The sequence below is a fragment of the Amblyraja radiata genome, chromosome 28 (genome assembly GCF_010909765.2).
Source record: "Amblyraja radiata isolate CabotCenter1 chromosome 28, sAmbRad1.1.pri, whole genome shotgun sequence".
NCBI lineage: Eukaryota > Metazoa > Chordata > Chondrichthyes > Rajiformes > Rajidae > Amblyraja > Amblyraja radiata.
The window spans coordinates 19,791,177-19,809,201 of NC_045983.1; the positions used below are offsets into that span (position 1 = coordinate 19,791,177).

At 39.8% G+C, this 18,025-nt stretch overlaps 1 protein-coding gene and 1 long non-coding RNA gene across 6 annotated transcripts in view; one reads left to right on the forward strand and one right to left on the reverse strand.

The window, feature by feature from the left end:
• The window catches only part of LOC116988945 (lysine-specific demethylase 2B-like), a 159,032-nt gene that overhangs the window by 104,649 nt on the left and 36,358 nt on the right, over positions 1–18,025 (forward strand). The gene's annotated exons all lie outside the window — the stretch shown is intronic.
• LOC116988948 lies at positions 206–17,825 on the reverse strand. The gene is made up of 3 exons (XR_004416092.1): positions 17,815–17,825; positions 354–361; positions 206–296 (listed from the first exon to the last, which is right to left on the reverse strand). It is a non-coding gene; the product is annotated as an uncharacterized LOC116988948 (long non-coding RNA).

The following is an 18,025-nucleotide window of genomic DNA, read 5'->3' on the forward strand; positions in this document are numbered from 1 at the left end:
ACCTGGACAGTAAACTTGTACTGGCTGAGTGAGGCCCTGCACAAGAAGGTACAGAGCCGCCTGTACTTTTTGAGAATGCTACGTTCCTTCAACGTAAGATGCTGCAGATGTTCTACCAAACTGTGGTAGCCAGTGCCATCTTCTTTGTTGTCGTGTGCTGGGGCAGCATGGCGAAGGCTGCGGACACACCAATGAGATTAATACATTCCTCAGGAAGGCTGGCTCTGTCCTGGGGCGGAGTTGGATTTATGGGAGGTGGTCTTGGAAAGGAGGATGCTCCTCGAACATTGGTCAACCTGAGGAGTACCTTCAGCAACAGATTGGTTCCACCAAGATGCAGCACAGAATGCCACAGGAGATCCTTCTTCCCTGTGGCTATAAAACTGTACAACTACTACCCTTTCTGAACCCCCTCCCAATATTTGCGCATCCCAATCCTTTCCACTCGTTACTTTAATTTCATGTTTCATGTATTTTGTGTTTTATGACTGTTGGCAGATCAATTTCCCTCTTGGGATTAATAAAGTTCTATCGTATTGTACCAAAATGACTTTCTGGAGTTACAAGCTTCAAAGCTTTCAAATTTGGCCAGAAAAACTAGCTGCTTGCCAGTTCTTAATTAGTGAAATCACGTTCATAAAGGAAAGATGTTGTAAAATATAGTCCTAGTTCCCTGTTACCTTGACACTTTGCATTAAAAGGTAGACGGCATCGCAAGGAGTAATGGAAAATAACTCAAGCATCCAATGTGTAAGAAGGAACTGCAGATGCTGGTTTAAACCAAAGACAGACACACAAATCTGGAGTAACTCAGCGGGACAGAGAGCATCTCTGAAGAGAATGAATGGGTGATCCTATCTCGACCCGAAACATCCCCCATTCCTTCTCTCCAGCAATGCTGCCTGTTACTCCAACTCCACGCTGAGTTACTCCAGCTTTTTGTGTCAAGCATCCAATGACTTTGCTAATGGCTTTAGCTGGAGTTATCTGCAAGGTCACGCTGGCTAAGGAATTAGCAGGGAGCACAGGTAGGCCCGAGCAAAGTCAAAATCAATTTTATTCGTCGCATACACCCGAAGGTGCAGTGAAATGAATTTGCCAGCAGCAATACACTTAAAAAGAACACAATACACAATAAGATTTAACACAAACATCCACCACAGCATTCTTCACTGTGGTGGAAGGCACAAAGTTCAGCCAGTCCTCCTCCCTTGTTCACCCGTGGTCGGGGCCATGAATGGTGGAGTGCGATCAGGTACCGTACATTTCCATCCTATTCCTGTCTCCAAAGGGCTTGAAATGTATTCCTCTCTGATTTAGATTATCGACATGCATCAAGACCTTTTTTTTGGGAATCATAAAAATATCCAGCTGATGAAACAGGATTGTTTAACTTTTTTTAATGTTTCGTTTTGAATATTAGAAATTGATTTTATACAAAGAACAATCTTGTCACTCAACACCACAGATCTAAAAAATGCTACTGGATATTAGATTAATAATTACAAGATTAATAGAAAAGGATCAGAAAAGGCTGAAGTTACATTCAGTATTTCCTATCCCCAAATATCATCGACCCCACGTCAGTTCCCAGCAAAGCAATCCAAACAGTCCCATTTCCTTCTGCTTAATATTTCTCTGTAGCCCTGCAACTTATTCTATCTCAGTTGGCCATCAACTTCCCTTCTTTTTGTCACTTACTAAGGGTTAACATAACAGCCAATAGACCTGCCAATATATGTTTTTGTGATGCAGAGACTGAGGTACCCAATGGAAATCAACAGTTATGGGTCAAAAATACAAATTCAGTACTGAACATAAGTGCCTCGAGCTTTGAGGCAGCAGCACCCTTTTGCACAGGAACTTCCGGACCCCCACCACTTTAAGATGAAAAGCTTTTCTTATCTATAATTATACCAATTAATTTCACCTCACTGTTTTTTGACCCAATTGGTCAAGAAAATGGGTCTCATGTTTACTCACTTCAGACATCAAAATTCTATATACCAGAGTTAGGTTGTACTTCTGTCTTCACTGGTTCAAAGAAAACAACATTAACTTATCCAATCTTTCCTACAATCTTCCAATTCTGGCAACATTTTTGTAAATCTGTTTTACATCCTTTCCAGTGTGATTATATCTTTCCTGACATGTGGTGTTTAGGGCCATGCACTAATGGCCTGACCAGTGTTGTAGACATATCAAGCATTACCTCCTTGCTCTTCTATCTTCAGTTGATTAAGGGAAGGATTCTCTTTTTAACCATCTAATTCATCCGTTTTCTTTAAGTATCTGTGTACATATAAATCTAAAAACATCCTCTTCCACTGGATGACTCATTATGTCATTTATCGTAAAGACCCTTGCGTTGTTGCCCCTCCCCAAATGCAATACCTCGCTCTGCACTGGATTGAATTCAATTTGCCTTATTTGACCAACTAGCCATATATCTAGATATTCTTGCAGTCTAAAGCTTTCATCTTTATCATCTGCATGCTGCTTTATCACAGTAACAAGTGGTTGAGCATTAAGCGCTAAACCTGACTGGTTATACTACCTTCCAATTGCAAAAACACCTACCAACCATTATTCTTTCTGCCACCAAGCCAATCTTGGATCCAATTTGCCTCTCTCAATTCCCATGGACTTTTACTTGGTTGGTGAAAAGAACAATGCATCATAAGCACAAGTATTAGAAGTGCAATGACCATAGAAACATAGAAAACAAAGAAAATATGTGCAGGAGTAGGCCTGTTATTTGGCTGATCATCCAAATTCAGTACCCCGTTCCGGCTTTTGTCCCCATATCCCTTGATTCCCTTAGCCAAAAGGGCTAAATCTAACACTCTCTGGAAAACATCCAGTGAATTGGTCTCCACTGCCTTCTGTGGCAGGGAAGTCCACAGATTCACAACGCTCTCGGTGAACAAATGTGACAAATTTGGCAACAAGAATGGAATGTAATCCTGGCAGAAATTAGGGTTTCGTGAGGTATTGTACTAGTAGCCATATTGTATATACAGTGCCCTCCATAATGTTTGGGACAAAATAATAATAATAAACTTTATTACGGACTCGAGGTCCAGACATGGGGCTACGTTACATAAAAATGCATTGCATATTAAAAAAATATCATAAGTGCATATAAAATCTTAATATATCACTTATAAAAGCATCATAAATTATATTTTAAAAAAACACAATACATGAGTTGAAAATCCAGATTAAAAGAATGATCAATGTCCTACAACGAGACAACGATACCAGTGTCTCCACAGCTGGGATTCGTAGCGTGTAGTGCTAACCCTTATGTTTGACAAGGCCACAATGATTACATTTTTAGAGTCATTTATCCTGCAAATGAATTTATACATATGATTTCTTAGGATGGCTTCTAAAGCACTAACTACTGCAGCCACAAACATATTACTGGCACTACACCATCTAGGTTTCCTTAGCAGTGTTCTCATGGCATCGTTATATGCCACCTTTAGTCTCTGCAAACTTGTCTTTCCATAGTTGGACAACAGGTGCGCAGTGTAGAGTGGTGTGCAGTACGCTCTAAATAGCAACATCTTCACCACATTTGCACACGCACCAAATTTACACAAGAGAATATTCGCCTGTACATACAGCATGCATCGTTGCCTATAAATATCCTCATCATCTGTCATTTGTTCTGTAATAAAATGCCCTAGATATTTTACCTTATTACTAAGATGGGACAAAGACCCATCATTTATTTATTTGCCTCTGTACTCCACAATTTGAGATTTGTAATAGAAAAAATTACATGTGGTTAAAGTGCACATTGTCAGATTTTATTAAAGGCCAATTTTATACATTTTGGTTTCACCATGTAGAAATTACAGCTGTTTTTATTTATAATCTCCCCCCCCCCCCCCCCCCCCCCCCCGTTTCAGGGCAACATAATGTTTGGGACACATAGCTTCCCATGTGTTTGTAATTGCTCAGGTGTGTTTAATTGCCTCCTTAATGCAGGTATAAGAGAGCTCTCAGCACCTAGTCTTTCCTCCAGTCTTTCCATCACGTTTGAAACTTTTATTGCTGTTTATCAACATGAGGACCAAAGTTGTGCCAATGAAAGTCAAAGAAGCCATTATGAGACTGAGAAACAAGAATAAAACTGTTAGAGACATCAGCCAAACCTTAGGCTTACCAAAATCAACTGTTTGGAACATCATCATCACTTCATTGATTAATTCTGCAGTGTATAGACACATCCTATCTGGTCAAGTTCAAACAAATGCCTCAAAACTCATTGGCTGGCGGTTCATTCTACAGCAAGACAATGATCTGAAACATACTGCTAAAGCAACAAAGGAGTTTTTCCAAAGCTAAAAAATATTAAATTCTTGAGTGGCCAAGTCAATCACCTGATCTGAGCATGACTTTTACATGCTAAAGTGAAAACTGAAGGGGACTAGCCCCCAAAACAAGCATAAGCTAAAGATGGCTGCAATACAGATCTGGCCAGAAACCAGAAAAGACACCCAGCAACTGGTTATGTCCATGAATCGCAGACTTCAAGCAGTCATTGCATGCAAAGTATATGCAACAAAACACTAACATGATTACTTTCATTTACATGACATTACTGTGTCCCAAACATTATGATGCCCTGAAATGGGGGGACTATGTATAAACAAAATGTATAAAAAATACCCTTTAATAAAATATGACAATGTGCACTTGAACCACATGTGATTTTTTTTTCTATTACAAATCTCAAATTGTGGAGTACAGATGCAAATAAATAAATGATGGGTCTGTGTCCCAAACATTATGGAGGGCACTGTAGTCACTGGCTATGAACTGGGCACTGGTGTGCTGGATAGAAATGTTAAGGAAGAGAAATAAATGAAAATTGGCAGCCTTGTTGATAACATTTTCTGATTTGGATATGAGGAAGAAATGGTATGTATTGAAGTTATTGGTGAACTAGTAAACTGAATCAAAGGATATTGCGCATATTCCACAGAGCTGCATGCTTCTGTTGTAACATTTATTTATTGAAATCATTTGAAAGGTACTTGTTTCAATAAATATATTTTTACATTCATTCTACTTGCTTGTTGCAGTGTTAAAAATAACCCTATATGCATGCGTCATAAATTATTGGACACTGCCTATTTATATTTGCTGAAAACAATGGCATTACCATCCCAGAGACTTTTTGGTTGGTCAAGTGACTACTTTTTTTAATTAGAAAAAATGCACCTAGTCATTTGAGATAAGTTATGGAGAGATGGTTGAAGGAATGGGACTGTTAGGAATATTCTCCTGTGCTAACACAAATTGATGGACTGAAGGGCCTCCTTTTGTAACAAGAAAATATGTTATGTTTGACTCGAACTTGATTATGTTCACAAACCTCTGCGGTAGGATTGTCAGAGTCATCCAAAGGCCACATCCTGCCCTAATATGTGAATGATCCCAAAATGCTCTTAAACATTTATTGACTGCGAGAACAAAAAACTCTGGAGAGGCTCTGCAGTTGATTTTATAACCACTGTGAAATTTATTTAGAAAATGACACAACATGCCTTCATTAATACAATCTTGCAAATACCTTATTTTACAGGGTTTGTACGAACTTTCCATATCAATGTATTCTGCAGATTAAATTATTTTGAAACATGAAGATAATACTGAACAAAGTCATTTATCTGCTAGTCCAACTGAAATAGGGAAAATAAAGCCTTGGCTTTTTTCTTCTTGCCATATTCTGTCTTAGTGTAAAATAATACTGCTGTCCTTGAGAGTTTAAATCTTTGTTACAACTGAGACAGCAGATTCCATGGATACAGCCATGACGTAATGGAATTTACTATGGACAAGATGTGCTGCAATTTTGTTCAAAGTATCATTTTTCATTCTAGCTGTGTACCATGTCCAATTATTGTAAGTTCAAATGAAATGTGATCTGATTACATTTCCTGCAATAATTCTAGATATCGAAGCCTGCTCTTGGTAATCAAAGGCTCAACTTCATTATGGTTGCTGATAGATGGTAATGGATAAGAAAGGAGGACTTTTCTTCCTCATTCAGAATTAACTTCAGTGTGACTAATACAAGTGACAGAACAATTCAAATTAGGAGATTCAAGAACAATAAAATATTTTTAACATGGTTGTGTTTTGTATTTAGTTGAGAAACTAGCATTCTGGTTGTTCTCTGCATCTGCTACAAAGTTGATTGTGCAGTAAATATAGGACATAATTTAACAATGTAGCAATCATAAAATTTAAATTTTGTTACTTTGATCAATGGATTTGTAATCTGCAGGGACTTTCTTTTCAGTTAAATTTAACTATCTTAAGTGTAAGAAGACCTTATAAATCGGTTGGAAATACTTTGAGGCAAGTTTAATTTATCTGTAAATTAGATCTGTTGTTGCATGATTAATAGACTGGGGATAACTTTCAATTTCATTGCGTGAGTTGTAACCTCCAGAGGTAACCTGAGAGAACTGGTCTTTCTGTTGTAGAGACTGCAACATAGTTTTCAGTTGTGGCAAACTAAAAACACTCCACATCTTGAACAAACTTCCTCCTCTTTCCCCATACTCTGTGTTTGGAATTGAAAAGTACAAATACAGGTTAGCATTCTAAGTTTATTTTAATCTAATATAGAATAAATGTATACTTGAAGCTCCAGTGTGTATCCTTTTGAACTTATACTTTGTGCACTATTTGTGATAATAGTCGTGAAGCCAAAACAGCAACACCAATAGTTTGTATTTATGAGCACATGGTATTTCACAGCATTATTGTCAAACAAATTAAGCAACCAACATCAGAAGATATGGTAATGATGACCAAAGATGGATAAATCTAAAGGTGGAGAAGTTAGACTTAAGCGGCCTTTTCACGGGGCGAGTTGACGCAAGATGTCACCAGAGTGAAGAGGTCGTGGTCCAGCACGAGTCTCGCACGATATAACGGCAGTAGATAAAGAGTTCCCACGGTACTCGGCATTTCTGCTATTTGTGCGAGTGACTTGTCCGTTTCCCGACCTTTCCCGTTAAATCTTGAATGAACATCGTGAACTACACGTGACACAAATGATGTAACTTTTTTTTTCACACACTATATATATCCTCCCTTGGTTGAATTGGCTCATTTGGAGACATATTTTACTGTGTATGTGGGAGACACAGATGGACTGAGCACAGTCAGGGCCGGTTTTAAGCCGATTTGACCGATTGCCCCCAATTGGGCCCCGCGCCTAATGGGGTCCCCGCACTAATGTTCCGTATTTCGTACGGAAATACGAATTCTCCTTGATAAATAAAGATTATATTTTTTAATTCGCCATGCGGATTTAAAAAAAAAACGACAATGTATAACAACCGCTGCACGGCCATCAGACACAAACGATTTGTTAACTAGTACTGTTAGCACTTCTTAACATGAAGTTGTTAACAAGTTGTTATATCAATCTGCATCCATCCACATTCCTCAGTAAATGTTATTGTGTTTTGAATGAGTATTAATGACGCCGTGTTCCTTTTTATAAAATTCACGCGGCGTCATAAATACTTGTTTAAAACACAATTACATTTACTGAGGAATGTAGATCGATGACACATTGAGAATTTCTTTAAACTCACCATCATGAGTGAGGGCCCCGGACCGCGAGAAGGGGCTTCTTCCTGGTGGGCAGGTTAGTCATTCACCTACCGACCCACGTTGTGTCTCTCTGTGCTTTGCTCTCTCTCTCCCTCCTTCTCTCTCTCCCGCTCACCATCTCGTCTCTCTCTAGCTCTCCCACTCCCTCTCTATCACCCTGTCTCCTCAGCATTCCCGGAATCATTGACGTTTAGCGGTAGACAAAAATGCTGGAGAAACCCAGCGGGTGAGGCAGCCGCCTTGACCGCTGAGTTCCTCCAGCACTCTGTGTTTTTTGTTTGGCTCTGAAGTTGAAGGTGGCTCAGCGGGACGGGCATGGGCTCTGGGGAGAGGGTTGCGTTTCTGGTCGAGACCCGTCTTCAGACAATCACAAGTACTCTCACCGACGAGAGTTCAATTCAGTCTGAAGAAGGGTCTTCTCTCCAGAGTCGCCGCGCTGCCTGTCCTGCTGAGTTACTCCAGCTTTATGTCTATCTTCAATTTCAGAGAAATACAATTTCTCACGGGGGGCTTATAACGTCTCTAAACCCCTCTGGGACCCTCTGAACACCTCTAAACCCCGTCTATCCCCCCCCCCCCCCCCCTATTTCCCTCTACAACATTTCTGAACACTTCTAAACCTATCTGAAGCCCTCTAAACATCTCTAAACCGTTTAAACCCCTCTAAACTAGGAGGCTACAAGGTGACTTGTATAGGCTGGGTGAGTGGGCAAATGTATGGCAGATGCAGTATAATGTGGATAAATGTGAGGTTACCCACTTTGGTGGCAAAAACAGGAAAGTAAACTTTTATCTGAATGGTGGCCGATTAGGCAAAGGGGAGATGCAACGAGACCTGGGTGTCATGGTACACCAGTCATTGAAAGTAGGCATGCAGGTGCAGCAGGCAGTGAAGAAAGCGAATGGTATGTTAGCATTCATAGCAAAATGATTTGAGTATAGGAGCAGGGAGGTTCTACTGCAGTTGTACAGGGTCTTGGTGAGACCACACCAGGAGTATTGCGTACAGTTTTGGTCTCCTAATCTGAGGAAATACATTCTTGCCATAGAGGGAGTACAGAGAAGGTTCACCAGACTGATTCCTGGGATGTCAGGACTTTCATATGAAGAAAGACTGGATAGACTCGGCTTGCACTCGCTAAAATTTAGAAGATTGAGGGGGATCTTATAGAAACTTACAAAATTCTTAAGGAGTTGGACAGGCTAGATGCAGGAAGATTGTTCCCGATGTTGGGGAAGTCCAGAACAAGGGGTCACAGTTTAAGGATAAAGGGGAAATCTTTTAGGACTGAGATGAGAAAAACATTTTTTACACAGAGAGTGGTGAATCTCTGGAATTCTCTGGCACAGAATGTAGTTGAGGCCAGTTCGTTGGCTATATTTAAGAGGGAGTTAGATGTGGCCCTTGTGGCTAAAGGAATCAGGGGGTACGGAGAGAAGGCAGGTACAGGATACTGAGTTGGATGATCAGCCATGATCATATTGAATGGCTGTGCAGGCTCGAAGGGCCAAATGGTCTACTCCCGCACCTATTGTCTATGGTTCTATGACTGCGTCCAACTGCTGTCTGGTTCGTTGATCGGTTTGCTAGATGTGAACTATTTTGTGAGAGAAAAATGCTCACGGCAGACCAAACGTGTTAAACAGAAATTGGTCAGATATTGAGCTTTACACAGTTCAAGTTCAAGTTCAAGTGAGTTTATTGTCATGTGTCCCTGTATAGGACAATTAAATTCTTGCTTTGCTTAAGCACACAGAAAATAGTAGGCATTTACTACAAAACAGATAAATGTGTCCATATACCATGATACCATGACCACAGTGAGAAATCATGTGAAATAATCACTGAATTTTAAATGAATGTACCTGCATGTTATACTGTTTAGTTTGGAGATACAACCAGATAGTCTGGTTGATACAACCAGATTAGTTTGGAGATACAACCAGATAGTCTGGTTGATACAACCAGATTAGTTTGGAGATACAACCAGATCCACTGAGTTCGCACCGACCCGCGATTTTTGTTACAGATTTGACAATTTTGTTTGGCGGCCAATCAATCGTTGTCTCTAAGGGGGTTGCATCCAATCACCAACCAGCTTGCTTTAAAATACCCGTCCAATCACAAATAGATCTCCTCCCGTCCAATCAGCCGCTGTCTCCAAGGGCATTGTGTCCAATCACATAATGCAGTTTAATGGTAATTAGCTGCTACGGTAAAGGTTGGAAGCAGCGGAGCTACTGACAGTGAAACGGGAGGGAGCGGGAGAGATTCACACAGTGTAGAATCCATCACACCCTAGTGTACAATTTCATAATATATACTAAATAACTGGGCTGACACACCTTGGCTGGGAATCTGGGGTTCACCAAAATTGTTCCCAATTGGGCCCCGCACCCCCTAAGGCCGGCCCTGAGAGTAGGGGCCCCGCCATCAGTTTTCTAATTGGGCCCCGCAATTCCTAGCACCGGCCCTGAGCACAGTACCTCGGTCTTACTGTGTGTGGGAGAGGGGGAGAAAGAGACGTACACTCACAGAGGCAGAGTCTCTCAGCCTGTGTAAGAGGGAGGGAGAGAGAGAGAGAGGCACACACAAGGTGGATGTGAAATCTCACCTGCCTGTTTCAGTGACAGACACCCGCCGTCAGTAAATGAAGACACCCCCATCTGTCTCCCCCTCCTCTCCCTCGACTCCCCCACCTTTCTCTCCCAACTCCAGTCCCGTCCCGACCCCCTGGGAAACTGAATAGAGCAACAGTCAACTGCTGCCTGTGCGCTGATATGACAATAAAGGCTACTTTACTTTACTGAGTTAAAGAGTTCCCACGGTAGACTGTAAAACTGGGACCCTGGTTCTGGACTCCCCCAACACCGGAACCCTTCTTCAGACAGCCTAATCGGAATTGAGTCTGAAGATGTGTCTCGTCCCGAAACATCAGCTTTTTTTCTCCAGAGATGCTGCTTGACTCGCTGAGTTACTCCAGCTTTTTGTGTCTGTCTTCGGTTTAAACCAGCATGTACAGTTCACTCCTTACACGGGTCTCTGTACAACATTGATTGGTAGCGTTCCGGACCCCTGGACCCGAGGACTCCGACCTGTATCTCTCAAAGAAGTACATGTGAAAAATTTCTCACGGACCATAAAAATGCGTAACCTTTCAGTAAAGTCCTTTTTAAAGTCCCTTTTAAAGATTATAGTTATTTTCTTGAATCTCATTAACATAACTCATGAATAAGTTGATGTCCATATGCGGATGCAAATCTTTATTTTTATTTATTTTTTAAATTCAATCCCACATAAGATAATTTTTACTCACCTTCTGTCCCCTCTGTCCAGCTTCCGGGTTCACCGTTCGCAGGAGTTCCCACGGTACCCGCAAGAGTTATTACGGATATCGCACTGGCCACTACGTTCATATAATGTTGCAATACTCAACCACAAGTGTACAAGTCACTCTTGGAGAAATTCAAACTTTCTTGAATTTTCTCCCGAGTGACCAAGTTACACGATGACCTGCCGTTAGCGCTACGGTGGTCCACGGTGGTCCACGAATGCCGCACTGTTATCGCACGAGGTTCCCACGATGTTAAACTCCGGTTAACTCTTGCGTCAAATCGCCCCGTGAAAAGGCCGCTTTACAGTTAAACAATGTTTCATAGCTTTGGTTTTGGTTGCTTAACAATGTCTGGCAAAGGTATTTAAAACCAAGTTGTGAAATTTACAATAACCTCTGCATTACCAAATGTGATGAATGATCAGATCTGGGTAGAAATTAACACAACAGCAAAATTTTGGATGACTTCAAGTTGAGCCAGGAGTCTTAAACTAACAAAGACACCTTGGGTTTTGGCAGGAGCAGAAGTCTGATGTCATAAAAATGGAAAGGGTAGCCTTGGAGTATGTTCAAATCTATGGTCCAATGCCATATCTTGAGCCTTCCTGTACCATCACTTGTAATGGCGGATCCATTACCTGATGGATTACAGAAAAAGCTGAGATACCATTTATCAGCCAGATCAACAATGATGGAACGGAGCACTGGAAACATTGGGAATTGTATCATACATTCGTGCATTTCTGTATCGTGCATTCTTACCATTAATTCTATCTCATCTAGTTATTCTGTTATTGTACTTTAGTATTTTGCTTTTGCTCTACTTTAGATTGCACTACAATTTTTGTACGATTCTGTTGTTTTGCATTCATTGGTGTATTTATTGTTGGACCTATAATTACTGTATAAATATAGGCAATTGCTATGTTTCTCAAATTTTAATTTGCCAATTGTGGAACTCTTTCCTTCAAAGTTTAAATTTATTTACTTTTTTCTTTCCAAATCTTTTTCATTTTCTGTTTGAATCAAGTCTCATTTAGATTTCCTGCTTTAACTCTACAACTCTGTGAAGGTATTTCAGTCTTGTAGTTTGAAAGGGCATACTGTCATAATTCTACCATTAATGGATTAATGCAGATAGTTCTTTATTCTGTGTAGGAAGGAGCTGCAGGTGTTGGTTTACACCGAAACTAGAAACAAATGCGGGAGCAACCCAGCGGGGAGGCAGCACCTCTGGAGAGAAGGAATGGGTGATGTTTCGGAAGAAGGGTCTCGATTCGAAACGTCACCCATTCCTTTTCTCCAGCGATCTTGCCTGTCCTGCTGAGTTACTCCAATAGTTCTTTATTCTGTATTATGCTGCTTATTGCCAAGCATTTTGAATAAAACTCCTGGTATACAGGGGCTACCCAGGTTACAAATGACCTGACTTATGGAAATCTGACTGAAAGCATTGCCACAGAACTCAAGTTCAGAGTCTCAAGTTCAACTCAAGAACAGAGTCTGAAGAAGGGTTTCGGCCCGAAACGTTACCCATTTCCTTCGCTCCATAGATGCTGCTGCACCCGCTGAGTTTCTCCAGCATTTTTGTGTACCACAGAACTCAAGACAGGTTGTAACATTTGTGCAAAAACATTTTTGAATAAGAAGCAATTCACTGTTATCAGTGTTAATCTGAAAAGGGAACCGTTAATGGATGCTGCATATGTTTTTTGCAGATGCTTTGAGATTTTGGGTTAACTTAATTAATTTAAAAAATGATCGGAAAAATGATTGGGAAAATGAAACAAACTGTGGAAATGCACAAAGCATCTTTATTTTCCAGTCCAACTTGCTCTGGTTTCAAAACTGGCTGAGATGTATTTCTAAATATGAAATTTGGCCATGCAGGTTTGCCACAAAATCTGGGGGTTAACTAATTAAATTCAAGTCTGTTTTGTTAAATTCTACACTTATTACATAATGTATGAAGTCATTTTGTGGCTCGATAAAGTTTTGATTATGTTGGAAAGCATTTTATTAGCATGACCATAATAAGCCCCAAATTTGACACATGCAATGATACTCTTTAACAATGTATTATGCAGCCTTTAGATTTTTTAGCTTGCAATAATAAAAGTAAATTTAAAGTTATTAGAAAGGCCTACAAGGGAATCTGTTATTTGGAGTGAAACTCCTCGCTGCTCACTCTCCTTTTCCCAATGACACAATCGTTTTTATAAAGTGATTTTATAAAACATGGTTTTATAAAGTGATTTTTTTAATAACGGGATTCTTAGATGCGCAACTATTACATTATAGCAGAACTACTTGTATTGCACACAAATACAGTTTATATTAAATGATACTTTAAGTTCCTGACAGATATCTTGCTATTTTAAAACGGTGTTACTTGTATTTACAACAGCAACACATTGTGTAGTTTTTAGCATAACACCTTGAGGACATTTAATATATGCTTAGAATTCATGTATTAAGCAGCTGTGGCTCGCCTGCAGTTAGTTTGTCTTTTTTTCTTTTTGTCTTTTTTTGTCTTGTTAGGGGTATGTTTTGGTTTATTTTTAGTTGTGTATATGTGGGGGGCGGGGGAAACTTTTTTAATCTCTTCCTTGAATGGGGACGTGACCTTTTCCTTGTCGTGTCTCCGTTTCGCTGGGGCCTAACATCGTGGAGCTGGTGGCCTCCAACTGGAATCGATCTGATGGCACCGGTCGCAGAGCCTGTGGACTTACCATCTTTGGAGGGTGGTGGCTGACTTTGGAGGCTGTGGTGGCGCTGTGGCTGCGACCCGACTTCGGCTGCAGGCCCTGTGGACGTTAACATCGGGAGCTCGCAGGCCTCTGGTAGGAGACCGATTTTCGGGAGCTCCCGCAATGGCAACTTCACCCGCCCCGAATCGAGTGGTTTGAATCGGCCCGTCGCAGGGCTTTTCATCGCCCGGCGCGGCTTAATCGGCCGCGGGACTTACCATCGCCCACCGGGGACTTTAACATCAAGAGCCTCGATCACCTCAATGCAGCAGTTTGACTGCCTGACGGCGGAAGAAGAACAGGGAAGAGATAAGACTTTTGCCTTCCATCACAGAGAGGAGTGTTTGGAGATTCACTGTGATGGATGTTTGTGTGAAACTAGTGTTAATTGTGTGTTTTGTTTTTTGCTGTTATGACTGCAGGGAACAAAATTTAGTTCAAACTTTTGTTTGTTTGAATGACAATAAAATGCATTCTATTCTATATTAGCAAAAATAACAATTTGCACAGAATTTAAGAGAAATCTGGTGCAAATTAATTAAATGCAAAGCAGAAACCAATAAACCTAAAGAAAAAAGCAATGCTGCGAGCAAAATTACCTCAAACAGAGAAAATAAAAGTGAAGGGAAATTAAACATATTAATAACTAAACTGAAGATGTTTGCTAAATGCCTGCTAAAATGATCACTTTTCTCCATGATCAGCATCTCAGGAGATCAATTAGTTGGATTAAAAACTCTGCATACAAAAAAATCCCTTCATAAATGTTATCTTAATGAGCAAAATGCACTTTAAATAATTGAGTAAGTGTCACACTATGTTTAATTTTGTAAATAGTTGATTTGCTGATCCCAGCCTTTGAAACAATAGCTGTCCTATGTAATTGTAGTAGAAAATATTTCTTAAACCCACATTGTATGAAACTGGGCCCTGTTAAGTGGTATAGATCGACCAATCTAGACTGACAGTGTCAACACTTAATTAATTGCTAACATCAGGAAAATAAAATCATCTGCTGACTGAGATTATTTTACAATTTCTGTTTCAATATTACACAACCTTTTTCAGATGATTAACTGAGCTAGACCTATGATTCTTTTTTAAATTAAAAATAACTATAGGTATGGCTCGCAGTTAATCATCTAAAAAGGCTGTGTAATATTAAAATAGGAATTATAAAATAATCTCACTCAGGAGCAGATTTTATTTTCCAGATGTTAGTAATTAATCAACTGTAAAGAAATTGATGCAGTAAGTCATTGTTTCATCATTTTGGCTCATTTTCTGTGCATGCGTCAAATAAATGCTCTTGAACTCTTGCAGCTCTGGTAGATTCAGATGGAGGCAGTGGATGAACAGTAGACAGGGTGCCAACAATGATTTTTGTCCTTGAGGCCACTGGTGTGAATTTCATTTGTGCCCTAGGATACAAATGGGTGGTTGGTTGAATCAACAGCTCTGAGTTAAATCAGAACCTCTGCTGGTGATGGGCAAATGGTTGGTGAGTGATTGCTGGTAGATGAATGGCTAATAACTGTTCTGAGAATGGAGGAGAGAAAAACAATTTCACAAAATCAGGAAGGGTGGTGCGCTACAGATGTTGGAAATACAGATGTGTATCAGTAGTGGTAGAATTTGTACAACTCTGCAAATGGATTAGTGGGTCTCTGGTGACCTAGCCTGTCCGTGTCTTTGAGGGACTGGAGGAGGCATTGGGAGCTAGTGAGTTTGTTTGGAGGATTTGTGTGGACCAAATGATAAAAGGCAGATAAATTAGTGGATCAAATTTTAATTCTGAGTAGTGGACAACCAGTTGGCTCCATTCTGACCACTGAAGACTGCATTGTTTCTTGTTTTCTGGCCAAACTTCGATTAATTATGCTGAAGCACCATTTATTCAGTCCTGATGACAAATGTATTATGTGGTATTTTATCAACTCTCATTTGAATGTCTGATGTTGGTCTCTCATTTGTGAACAAGACCATGACATTTCTGGAAAAATTATCTATCTTGCCAAGCAGCTCAGATTTTAAACCCGATTGGTTTCCCAATAACAACAGAACATCAGCATAATCGCTAACAATCTGAGTCTAACTGAAAGAGTCTACAAAACCTCCAAGCATAGGATGCAGCGAAGATGGATTGTTACAGCATCTAGCATGACCCAACTATTGCAACAGCCATAGACTGCATTGACAGTATAACTCAACACCATCATCTAACATTTAATGCTCATCCACCTCTATCCATTTCACTTGAAGACAGCTCAATGTGTAATCTCACAAGAAACTAAGGGTATAAAACCTCAACTTTTTCAGTATCGTCAGAGTAGATGTTGTCCTTGATTTAATAAGCTCCATGAATTATTTTAAGGTGTTGGTGTGGGTGTTGAATTCCATGTATAAAGTTTGATTTCACTGACTTCAATACTCTTAAATAATGCATCATACTGCCTTTAGTATCTTGTGCTTGCGTACAGTAAAATAAACATAGACAATTTTATGTTTGAAAATCCTTGACTTCAATTTTACCCCTCCAATTTAATCAAAATTCATAGCTCAGCTTTGACTGGTTAGTGATTGCATATTTGCAAAACCATGCAACATCGAAATGTAAATGTGCACTCTATTTATGGGGGAGCTGCATTAGTTGCATTGGACTCTTATTAATTGTTCACTACCTTCGAATCTTCAGTTTACCTTTAGATTGAAGCAATTTTGGAATATTTTTTTAAACTTCCCATTTGGTGGATACTTGCCAATTTCTGACTGCCACAAATCCAATTAATTTATCACTTACATATTTTCTGTTGCAACCAATGCCCATCAGATTCTCATTTCACTAATCCCCGTCTTTCCAATATGTCTAATATTAGAGGCCCCCTTTTCCGCTGACTGAAGTAAGCTATTTAGTTACCAATTGTGCTGTTATCTTCTGCTTATTACACCTGAACTTGTTTTTTTAATGTGCTGGCCTACACTCATACTTTGACATGATATCTGGCAGTTGATTTAAGTAGAAAGGCTTGTGATGTGGCTTTGTTTAATGTATTATTTTTGACAGTTATGACATTCATCACAAATTCCAGTTCAATTTTTGGGGAAACACTCAAAATGTAGATTACTGGGTTTTCGGAAAATACTTGGCCTGTTTTGAATAAATCACTGGATAAATTTGCTCAACAAATATGGTGCAAACTTGCAATTTTAAATACTGTTTATATACTTAGCAAGTTATATTTAAGAATTTAGCTCTGTATATACTGAATTTGGTGTGAGAACTGTTGATTGTTTATTTAAAGTGAAGAGGCAGCAAATGTAATTGGCTGCAAAGAAAGGTTTGCGGTATAGAACAAGGTGTTTATTGAAAAATTATTGTTGATTGAAATGTTAAACAGCTACAGTGCCCTCCATAATGTTTGGGACAGACCCATTTATTTATTTGCCTCTGTACTGCACAATTTGAGATTTGTAATAGAAAAAATCACGTGGTTATAGTGCACATTGTTAGATTTTAATAAAGGGCATTTTGATACTAGTTTCACCATGTATAAATTACAGCAGTATTTATACATAGTCCCCCCATTTCAGGGCACCATAGTGTTTGGGACAAAGCAATGTCATGTAAATGAAAGTAGTCATGTTTAGTATTTTGTTGCATATACTTTGCATGCAATGACTGCTTGAAGTCTGCGATTCATGGACATCACCAGTTGCTGGGTGTCTTCTCTGGTGATGCTCTGCCAGGCCTGTATTGCAGCCATCGTTAGCTTATGCTTGTTTTGGGGGCTAGTCCCCTTCAGTTTTCTCTTCAGCATGTAAAAGTCATGCTCAGATCAGATGATTGACTTGGCCACTCAAGAATTTAATATTTTTTAGCTTTGAAAAACTCCTTTGTTGCTTTAGCAGTATGTTTCAGATCATTGTCTTGCTGTAGAATGAACTGCCAGCCAATGAGTTTTGAGGCATTTGTTTGAACTTGAGCAGATAGGATGTGTCTATACACTTCAGAATTCATCAATGAAGATAAGTGAGCCAGTACCTTCAGCAGCCATACATGCCCAGGCCATAACACCCCCACCATTGTGTTTCACAGATGAGGTGGTATGCTTTGGATCTTGGACAGTTCCAACTCTCCTCCATACTTTGCTCTTGCCATCACTCTGATATCAATTAATCTTCATCTCATCTGTCCACAAGACCTTTTTCCATAGCTGTGGTTGCTCTTTTAAGTACTTCTTTGCAAACTGTAACCTGGTCATCCTATTTTTGCGGCTAACCAGT